Source organism: Aethalodelphis obliquidens, unplaced genomic scaffold, assembly GCF_003676395.1.
Source record: "Aethalodelphis obliquidens isolate GAN/ISIS:26980383/991018 unplaced genomic scaffold, ASM367639v1 scaffold473, whole genome shotgun sequence".
Taxonomy (NCBI): Eukaryota; Metazoa; Chordata; class Mammalia; order Artiodactyla; family Delphinidae; genus Aethalodelphis; species Aethalodelphis obliquidens.
Genome location: NW_020838387.1, coordinates 1,835 through 12,990, shown reverse-complemented (window position 1 = coordinate 12,990; position 11,156 = coordinate 1,835). Strand labels below are relative to the sequence as shown.

Here is an 11,156-nt window from a genome sequence, read left to right as displayed (position 1 = left end):
CTCCTTGCGCTCCGGCCTCAGCTCGCAGCCCCGCCCGCCCCAGCGGGTGAGCAGACAAGCCTCTCGGGCTGGTGAGTGCCGGTCGGCACCGATCCTCTGTGCGGGAATCTCCCCGCTTTGCCCTCCGCACCCGTTGCTGTGCACTCCTCCGCGGCTCCGAAGCTCCCCCCTCCGCCCCTTGCAGTCTCCGCCCGCGAAGGGGCTTCCTAGTGTGTGGAAACTTTTCCTCCTTCACAGCTCCCTCCCACTGGTGCAGGTGCCGTCCCTATTCTTTTGTCTCTGTTTTTTCTTTTTTTTCTTTTGCCCTACCCAGGTACGTGGGGAGTTTCTTGCCTTTTGGGAGGTCTGAGGTCTTCTGCCAGCGTTCAGTAGGTGTTCTGTAGGAGTTGTTCCACGTGTAGATGTATTTCTGGTGTATCTGTGGGGAGGAAGGTGATCTCCGCGTCTTACTCTTCCGCCATCTTCAAGGTCCCCCCATCTTATTTTTACATATAATGATAAATCTGAATTTTCTCTATCAAAGTTCCGAGACTTCACTGGCTTGTAACTTAGCTTGTTGATTATGTGTTGTTGACTTTTCCATTTACAATGATATTTGATCCTGATAAGGATGGGGCTGGGTGGGAAGGTACATCTTAGGGCCATAAATTGGTTTTGTAGAGAACTAACATAAAGATCTAAAGTCTCATCATATTTCTGCAGAACTCATGAATCATTTTATTATAATTCCATTCATTCAGGGAGTATAAAACCATTTTCAAATTGTTATTGCTAATTTGTTCATCTTCTCTTCCTTAGTCTTAGTGAGAAGAGAGCAGGCTGAATGGAAGAAAGTCATTATGACCACTGAGGCCACTAGGGTAGGCATCAGTCCCAGAGTTTTGTTTTCATCTCTCCGCTATTAATATTGGCTAATGTCTTGAGTGCTTACTTGGTGCAAATTACTTAGCCGACCATGGCAAATGGATTGTGTCATTTCATCCCCTGATAGTCATACAATTAATGTATGTATTATTATGATATCCCATAATGCATATATGGAACAGAGCCTCAGAAGTAGTTATTTGCTCACCAAAATATGGTAGATGTGGAATTTGGACTGAGGTCTGATAGACTCCTAAATCACTCCTAGTGATTTTTACCACAAAATTAAAGTTGTATACCTCTGGAGAGTAGATAGTTTCTAAAATTTCCTTAGCTCTAACGTTTTATAATTAAATTTTTGTCTGATGGCAAGCTTAACAGTTAAGATGGGTAGGAAGGAATGCCAGCCTGTTGAATGGAATTTCCCTGAAATGAGCCAGTTCACTCATTCATTCACTCAGCATGTATTGAATGTTTGCTCTGTGCAAAGACATTTTAGGCATCACAGTGGAGTGAGCGCCCCTTCCATAGACTCTCCTGCTGCACTCAGAGAAGTCTTGGACTGGTTTGCCTGTTATGGAATGGGGCTTGGTGATAGAAGCCTGGTTTGTCCTCCACTGATAAAACTAAGACATACTCAAATGAGTTTATAGGCATCTTGAAGCCGTGGGATAGTAACACACATGAATCTTACCATTTTTGCCTGGGATTAATGATATAAAGGCTTTGGATTTGGGTATGGAAAATGGGTGCAATTATGGGTGTGTTGGTTCTACATATATACGGACATCATGTGTCATCAGCCTGCAGCTACCTGCCATTCCTCACTACTCCTTCTTTTCACAAACCAAACAAGTACCTTCTTATCTCTCCTATGGATAAGCTCTTGACAGTGGCACTAGGGCCTCCCTCAATAAGTACATCATTGGCTAAACCAGTGGTTTCTCAGATATGCTCATTGAACAACCCTTAAGGTGGATTGACATTCCACTGCCGAGAATAGAATATGGTGTTCTTTAGAAATCGGGGGGAAAAAATAGGCCACCAGATGTACTTTCTTTAATTTAAATTGTTTATACATATGAACAATTGTTATATATGTGTATGTATACTTGTTCATATATATGAATGATTTAAAATTGAAGAGATAGATATATACACACACATATATATATATGTATATTTAAATTTTGGCTTCTGTTAGCAAGTAGTAAATTAAATTATTAGCAGATCCATACTGCAGGGAAATAACCAATCAGATTTCATTCAATAGCTTGCTTTTTTGTAGATTTATGGTTGTGATTTTATATCTGCAGGTATGTTTGCTGAAGAAAATATTTCTGCCACTTTACACAAAATTAAATTCATTTAATACCAATGCGGCATGTCTCGAATGTCTTAATACAGTTTTAATCTTGAATCGCATCAGAAGTATGAAATTAGAAACATACCCCAAAATCATTTGAAGATATAATTACTTTCATTTCCCTTATACTTTTGAGACTTTTGAAAAACAAGTATTTAGTTGTACTTATCTGTTTCTGTCTCAGGATAGCAAACACTGAAACACAATTCTTTTTAAAAGTCAGTATTGAAAATATATTGTCCAAGATGATCAAAACTAAGGAAGTGGCAAAGAAATTCAAAAATTTAAACTTTCAAAGGGTGCTTTTTTTGTGAATGTGTAGTACTTGTTCTTCTGAAGGAATTAATCTTTTTAAAAATTTAATTAACTTCGTTTTTATTGAAGTATACTTGGTTTACAGCGTTGTGTTAATTACTGCTGTACAGCAAAGTGACTCTGTTATACATATGTATATACATTCTTTTTCATACTCTTTTCCATTATGGTTTATCACAGGATATTGAATATAGTTCCCTGTGCTATATAGTAGGACCTTGTTGTTTAGCCAATCTATATATACCAGTTTGCATCTGCTAATCCCAAACTCCCAGTTCATCCCTCTCCCACCTGCTTCCCCCTTGGCAGCCACCAGTCTATTCTCTATGTCTCTGATTCTGTTTCTGTTTCATAGATAGGTTCATTTGTGTCATATTTTAGATTCCACATATAAGTGGTATCATGGTATTTGTCTTTCTCTTTCTGACTTACTTTGCTTAGTATGATAATCTCTAGTTGCATCCATGTTGCTGCTGCAAATGGCATTATTTCATTCTTCTTTTTATGGCTGAGTAGTATTTCATTGTATATATGTACCACATCGTCTTTATCCATTCATCTGTTGATGGACATTTAGGTTGTTTCCATGTCTTGGCTATTGTGAATATTGCTGCTGTGAAGATCAGGGTGAACGTGTCTTTTTGAATTATAGTTTGGTCTGGATATATGCCCAGGAGTGGGATTGCTGGATCATATGGTAGGTCTATTTTTAGTTTTCTGAGGAACCTCCATAGTGTTTTCCACAGTGGCTGCACCAACTTACATTCCCACCAACAGTGTTGTAGGAGGGTTCCCTTTTTTCCACACCCTCTCCAGCATATGTTATTTGTAGACTTTTTAATGATGGCCATTCTGACTGGTGTGAGGTGGTACCTCATGGTAGTTTTGATTTGCATTTCTTTAATAATTGGCAGTCTTTTCATGTGCCTATTGGCCATCTGTATTTCTTCTTTGGAGAAATGTCTCTTTAAGTCTTCTGCCTATTTTTTTGATTGGGTTGTTTGCTTTTATTGTCATCAAGTTGTATGAGCTGTTTGTATATTTTGGAAATTAAGCCCTTGCTGGTCGCATCATTTGCAAATATTTTCTCCCATTCTGTAGGTTGTCTTTTCATTTTGTTTATGGTTTCCTTTGCTGTGCAAAAGCTTGTAAGTTTGATTCGGTCCCCTTTGTTTATTTTCATTTTTATTTCTATTGTCTTGGGAGACTGACCTAAGAAAACATTGGTATGATTTATGTCAGAGAATATTTTGCCTGTGTTCTCTTCTAGAAGTTTTATGGTGTCATGTCTTATGTTTAAGTCTTTAAGACATTTTGAGTTTATTTTCGTGTATGGTGAAAGGATGTGTTCTAACTTCACTGGTTTATATAAGGCTGTCCAACTTTACCAACACCACTTGCGGAAGAGACTGTCTCTTTCCCATTATATATTCTTGCCTCCTTTGTCAAAGATTAATTGTCAAAGATTAACTGAGGTGTGTGGGTTTATTTCTGGGCTCTGTATTCTGTTCCATTGATCCATATGTCTGTTTTTGTGCCAATACCACGCTGTTTTGATTACTGTGACTTTGGAGTACTGTCTGAGTCTGGGGTGGCTATGCCTCCAACGCTGTTCTTTTTCTTCAGGAATGCTTTGGCAATTCTGGGTCTTTTATGGTTCTGTATGAATTTTAGGATTATTTGTTCTAATTGCGTGAAAAATGTCATGGGTAATTTGATAGGGATCGCATTAAATCTGTAGATTGCTTTGGGTAGTATGAGCATTTTAACAATATTAATTCCTCCAACCCAAGAACGTGAGATGTCTTTCCATTTCTTTGAATCATCTTCACTTTCCTTTATTAATGTCTTACAGTTCTCCACGTATAAGTCTTTTGCCTTCTTGGTGAGGTTTATTCCTAAGTATTTTATTTTTGGGGTTGTGATTTTAAAAGGCATTGTTTTTTTACATTCCCTTTCTGATATTTCATTGTTGGTATAAAGAAATGCAACCAATTTCTGTATGTTAATCTTGTATTCTGCTACCTTGCTGAATTCGTTTATCAGTTGTAGTAGTTTTCATGTAGAGTCTTTAGGGTTTTCTCTATATAGTATCATATCATCTGCATCTAATGACAATTTTACTTCTTCCTGAAGGAATTAATCTTGAAGTTCTACTAAGGCTTTTGGGATACCTGTTTTAATGAGCCACTACTTCCTGCCTGAGATTGCACTATGCACCAGAGATTCTAGAATTAGCATAATAAAACTAATAATGCAAACAACAGCAACAAATCTTCACAAACCTTCCTTGCAAGGAAGTAAAGTCCACTGGAAAAACAGACAAGTGAAACACACATTCAAAATGGCAGTGATTCTCAAACATTTATGTGCTGAAAAATCATGACAAGCATGATACCCAGGGCAATTACTAGACCCCTTCTCCAGCTGGTCAGGTGTAAGGTCCTGTAACTCTATTTTTGGTGAATGCCTCCAGGAGAGTGTGAGACAGATGTTCTCAGTTGTCGTCAACCTTTAGTGTGCATCAGATTTGCCTGAGAATATTGTTAAAACACAGATTGCTGGGCTCCAGTGCCAGAGTTCTAACCAGTTCCCAGGTGTGGCTGATATTGCTGGCCCAGGGACCACATTTTGAGAACCACCTTTCAAAACTCTGCAGTATGCGGTTGTGTGTGTTGTGAATGAGACGGGCCCAGAGCACCAAAGGAGAGCAAAGGGACTCTGCCCTAAATTAGCCAAAGGTAACAATAGCAGCTAGAATTGATTGACCCAAGAAAAAATTATAAGAACTTTACCTGCATTTGCTCATTTAATCCTTTCAGTAAGGTACATAGGTGCTACTTAGTGTTCCTCTTTTACAGGGGTGTCCAGAGAAGGTAACTACTTTGCCCATGTCCTAAACTGGTAAGTAACAGATTAAGAATTCAAGTCTAGGAAGTCTGATTCCAGAGCCCACACCTCTACCCTTTCTGCATGTAGAGAGGAGTAAAGGATTGTCAGTGAAGCCTTCCTGGGGGCCCTGGCCTCTGAGTGTAGATAGAAGGATGAGTGGACATAAAGATCATTATTTGTGTGTGGTGGGGGTAGGGGAGGAAGTATGAGGGCTTCCAGAAGAGCCCGCCCTCCCCATACATCTGCTATAAGCAAGTCTGATGATCAGGAGTCCGGAACATGAGTATGACTATGGGATACTGAGAAGGGTTCTAGAACCCTGAGGTTAGAGTTCTGGATCAGTTAGTAGGTAACAGAAAGTGAATGAGTGATTTACCTTACTTTCCACGGGTAGCAGGAAGTTTGGAGATAGTCCCTCTAGCGTTAGTCCAGCTGCTGAAGGGCATCACCAGGGGACTGGGTTGCTTCGCTCTTCCAGCTTCCACATGTCTAGCACGTCCACATAGCTTCAAAGTGACCCCAGAATCTCCAATACTGTTCCAACAATTTGGGCAGGAAGAAAGAAAAGGAAAAAAGAAAAAGAAATTAAGTAAGAAAAAAAAGGCAGTGTCTAACTCAGAGAGCAAATTTTTTACCACAGATGGTCAGCAGACTTGCACTTAGATCTCATCAGCTCGGATTTTAAACTGGCCACCTTAGCCTTAAGGATAATGGGGTCTCCTAAACCAGGGCTCTGATAGTAAGGAATAAGGAGAGAGTGGTACTGATTAGCAGTGCCTGCTGTCCCAAACAAATATTATCCCCAAACTATTTTTTTTATCCTATATTTTACTTTAAAGAATGGAGGGGAAACATTATGTATCTGTAAATAGCCTTTTAGAAAGGGTACAATTATATAGTTATACAACCCCCTGGAGGGCTCCTTTCTTCTAAAATCTGTTTAAAAACTGTTCAAGGTTAAGGACATTTTTAACTTAATTTAGTAACTTGCGGTCGATTATCTTGGAATGACATCCTCTCTCTGCAGATGTTCTGTCAGGCTTTAGAAAATTCTAGAAGTGGACAGAGAAGTGTTACGGTACATGTATTTGCAATATGCACGTCTTTGAAATGAAATCCATTTAGGGACCAAAAGGCATTTCATGTCTTTGCTATACATTTTAACATATTTGCCTTTCCAGAATTCCTTTGAGCAAATCTGTTAGATGTAACCCATCCGTTTCTCCCATCTGAATTCTTTATTACTAAACATTCTTCAGTATGCTCTCACTCCCCTCTGTCAAAGGCGTTTCTCTGGGTCCTCACCCTTCTCATCTCATATGTGAATGCGTATCTTAAACTGAAGCAACAGTCTGCTATGACTTCTCCATAACTTGAAGAACCCGTCTTTGTGGGAAAAAAAGTAGACTTACTAACTTAAAAGGTAAAATGCGCACAATGTTTCTGAGAATTAAAAACTAAGATAAAAACATAAGCAAGGGAAAAAACTTACAGTGGATCCTTTTCAAAGACTTTATTTTACAGAGAAGGCAACTGAGGTTTAAAGAAAAAATGCGTTAGTTAAACACTAAATAATATACCTTAAACCTCAGTGAAGCAACACATGGACAGTTCATTTCTCACTCACTCAGGAGTGTAGTATGGACTTTGGTGGTCTGAGGGTCAGTTTTCTGCTCAGTTATTCAGGGACCCACCACCTTCATCAAGTGGCTCTACGTTTGTCCTAAAAAGGAAAGGAGGGAGGAAGCTGCAAGCTACAATTATCAACTCGTTATCCTTCAGACATAAACTCTTCAGGTCACCTCTGGTCACATTCTTTGGGATAGAACCATACCCAGATGCAAGCGGAGATGGAGAATGTTGTTCCTATCTTGGTCCTAGTGATGCCTCTACAGGCTGGAGGAGCTAATTAAAGTGTAGTCAACAGCTCGTTGTTTCTGCCACAATGAGTGATTAGCCTAAGGCTGTGGATTAATTATGTGTGTGTGTCACATATACATATAATACACACAAACATATATATGTGTGTGTGTGTATATACATTTTTTGGCATGAGTTGACACATGGGGCTTCTGCCGTATCAAAAGAGTACAAACTGCCTCTTGTTGCTTTTTCTTAATTGAAGTTGACTACTACTATCTATTTCCCTTCATTTTGCTACCTCCCCCCACCGCCTTTCAGTATTATATGAAAATTCTGAAAGAAATAATTTCAAAGTTTCCAGTGCTTTTAAAGGTAATAGAATACTCAGACCTTAACAATTTTCCTGTGTGAAACTTTTGCCAGACTAAAATAGTTAACTTATGAAAAGTAAATTTAGATTGATACAAAAGAGAAAATAAGCTGATTTTTTTTCTTTTTTAAACAAATACCCTGAGCCAGGGTGGAAAATACATGGAAAACTGGAGGAATTTAGATCCTTTTGTTGTAAATTTAAATATTTTTAATTGTAAAAATAATACAGGCTCATTGCAGAAACTCCAAAATTGAAAGGATTTAAAGAAAAAAGGAAAAATAACTCAAAATCCCATTTCTGATAAATCATCTCTGTAACATTTTTGAGGGTATCTTTTGAAACTTTTTTGTGACGGGGTGCATATAAATACAATGCAAGTATAAAATACCTTTAATTATTATAACAAACTACAAAACAGTTCTATAACATTTTTATTTAGTAATATAAGTATGATTACTCATCACCTAATAAAAATCTGCAGCATCATTTTTAATGGTTGAACAGCATTCTCTTATTTATTTAACCAGTCCCTACTGTTCAACATTTAGATTATTCCTGTTTTGCTCTGCTAAACAATGAGACAAGCATCCTTGTTCATGTCTTTGAGCATTTGTTTATTTCCTTAGAATGGACTTCTAGAACTTGAATGGCTGGTTGTCAGTTCTGGTACATACTGACATATTGTCTTCCAGAAAGGTTACCGTGCTTTTTATTTCTACCAAGAATTTAACATCCAGTGTGGTTTCTTACACACACTTATCAGTACCAGTATTATCAATATCAATACCAGTATTATCAAGTTTTTTAAAACTTTGTTATTCTAGTCAGTAAAATATGACACCTGAATTATTTTATTTGTATTTCTTTGATTAATAATAGCAAGGTTGAACATATTTTCATATGTTTATTGGCTGTTAATACTTTTTAGTTTGTGACTTTATGACATCCATTTTTCATCGATGTATAACAACCTTTTATATATCAATGTGTTTATTTTGTTGTTTGTTGTAAATGCAATTTTTTTCTCTTCATTTATTAATTTTTATTTTGTGTGTGTTGAACTTCTTTAATACTGTCAAGTCTATTCAAAAACCCTTTAATGAACACAACAAATGTGGAAAATCAGTCATTCTCCTGCATTTTGTAATCAATTTATTTCCTTTTGGGCAGTATGGAAATGTAAGTTCTTATTTCATCTTACGGTTAGAAAGAATCTATTCCCTCGGAAAGGGATTATAGTCTCCATGATGCAGTAATGGGAGATTTTATAGGGTAGGCAGGGTCTGCAGAAGAAAAAACCCTAAACCACACTCCATTGGTGGTTGCCTTATTTATAAAAATGGCATTTGAGGTTGTGTGACTGCCATCAGGTAAGCAAAATTAATTTTTAGCATGAAGTACTCCTATCAGCAAGAACAGCCTAGGATAGGCTAGCAGTAAGAAGTGAGGGGTTATGGGATTGGGGCATAGCCTCTGTTTCCTCTAATGCAGCTGGAAATTTAAACTCTGGGGCTCCTGCTTGATCCAAGCAGCCCAGCTAGTATGTGTTGCCAGGTAGGGTGAATAGACTCAGAAGTACAAGAGCTCATCCTTGGTCCCCTCTGGAAATGAGCAGAGAATACTGTGTCAAGCAGAGGTGATCAGTCCATGGTCTGGAGACTTGGATCTCCTCACAGAGTCCTTAAAGTCAGGGTGAGACAAAATGCCAATACAAATTATATTGATGACAGTATCAGTGAGGTGACATTGAGTCCTTTGACCCAACGTGTGTCTGCAGTGTGCCATCCATTAGTAAATGGGCAAAGCCATTTGACCGATCTATGTGATACAATGAATGAATCTGACACTCATAGTTTGAAAAACTGAAACTGTATCCATTTGTCAAGAACAGTGGCTACTTGTTCTGCTTTATTCCCCCTGGTAGAACTAGGTAACATTGCAGGCAGTAAGACGTTCCGGCATTTCACCCTGGAGTAGCCCCAAAACTGAAGAAGCTGTCTTATCAGTAGTTAGCTCCTTGTCACCAAGAATATTAAAGTAGATTTGTATGATTAGCAAATTAAAGAGACTGTAGTGCCTACCACTACTGTATTCACTAAGGCACCCAAGTTATTCTAAAGAAATCCTCATAATACATTAGGACCGTTTTGAATATTTTTATTTGATTAGCCATAATCTTCTAGTTATAACATCCATCACCATTTTGACCAGTGAAACTTGGCCTTCTTTTCTTACAGCCTAGCCCTGTGGTCTTGGGGTAATCACTAACCTGCTTAGATACAATTTTCTTCTCTATGAAATAGAAACAATATTATATGCTTTGAAGGACTGCAGGAAGATGAGCTGTAATGTTTATCAAGTGCCTAGTAAGTAGCCTGGCCCATAATAAATACTTGGCTAATTGTAGATGTTAGTTTCATTTTTAGTTTTATTTCCAAACATTGCTCTTTACTTTTGGAACTCTAAAATTTGTTTTGAGAGTGGAGGACTTGTTGTTTGGATTCCTCCAACACTCTCTGTATATTCTGTACTTCTATCCCTACATCATTTATATTAATGGAATAAATGATCTTTGGTGTGGTGATTCCAAGGTGACGAGGAGCTAAGTGGAGGTTCCGTATACACCTGGAAGTATGGATTTTCATGCCCAGTGCAAATGTGGGAAAGGCATTATTCCTACATTATAAATGGGGTAAAGACCTCCAACTTGAGGAGACTCTGGGTTGAGAGATGAGAGATCCTACAGGGTGCCACAGGGGCTTTTATGTTCTGTAGCAAGACTTTGCACCTTATACCCTTGTAGTTAGAAGTAAAGCATACCACATAACTAATATCTAGTAAGCATTAGAGTTAGAATAGCTACCATTTAGTTAACGTTTCCTTTGTGTTAAGCATTTTACAGTTACAACATATGGATGGATACTATATTGTAATGGTTAAGAGTGTAGTTTTTTGAGCTAGATAATCCTGGATTGGAATCTCATCTTTATTACCTCTTTTTTTCCTGTTTTATTGAGGTATAATTGACAAAATTGTGAGATAGTCAAAGAGTATATCATGATGATTTGATATACATATGCATTGCAAAAGGATCCTTCCCATCACGTTAATTAATACATCTAACAGCTCATGACACCTTTTTCCTTTTTTTCTTTTTTTGGTGAGAACACTTAAGTTCTATTCTCTCAGAAAATGTTAGTTATACAATACAGTATTATTGACTGTAGTAACTATGTTATACAGTAGATCCTCAGACCTTATTCATCCTGCAGCTGAAAGTTTGTACCCTTTACCAATCTTCCCCTCTTTTCCCCACTCACACCCCAGCCCCTGGCAACCAGTTTTCTACTCTGTTTCTATGAGTGTGGCTTTTTTTCTTTTTAGATTCCATATATAAATGATATCATTCGTATTTATCCTGTCTGGCTTATTTCATCAGCATAATGCACTCCTGTTTCATCTATATTGTCACAAATGAAAGGA

At 37.9% G+C, this 11,156-nt stretch overlaps 1 long non-coding RNA gene across 1 annotated transcript; it reads left to right on the top strand.

The window, feature by feature from the left end:
* The first annotated feature begins 408 nt into the window (after positions 1 to 408).
* LOC113616771 (uncharacterized) lies at positions 409 to 10,945 on the top strand. Its single transcript, XR_003431413.1, has 3 exons — positions 409 to 860; positions 5,407 to 5,449; positions 9,911 to 10,945. It is a non-coding gene; the product is annotated as an uncharacterized LOC113616771 (long non-coding RNA).
* The last annotated feature ends 211 nt before the right edge of the window (positions 10,946 to 11,156 follow it).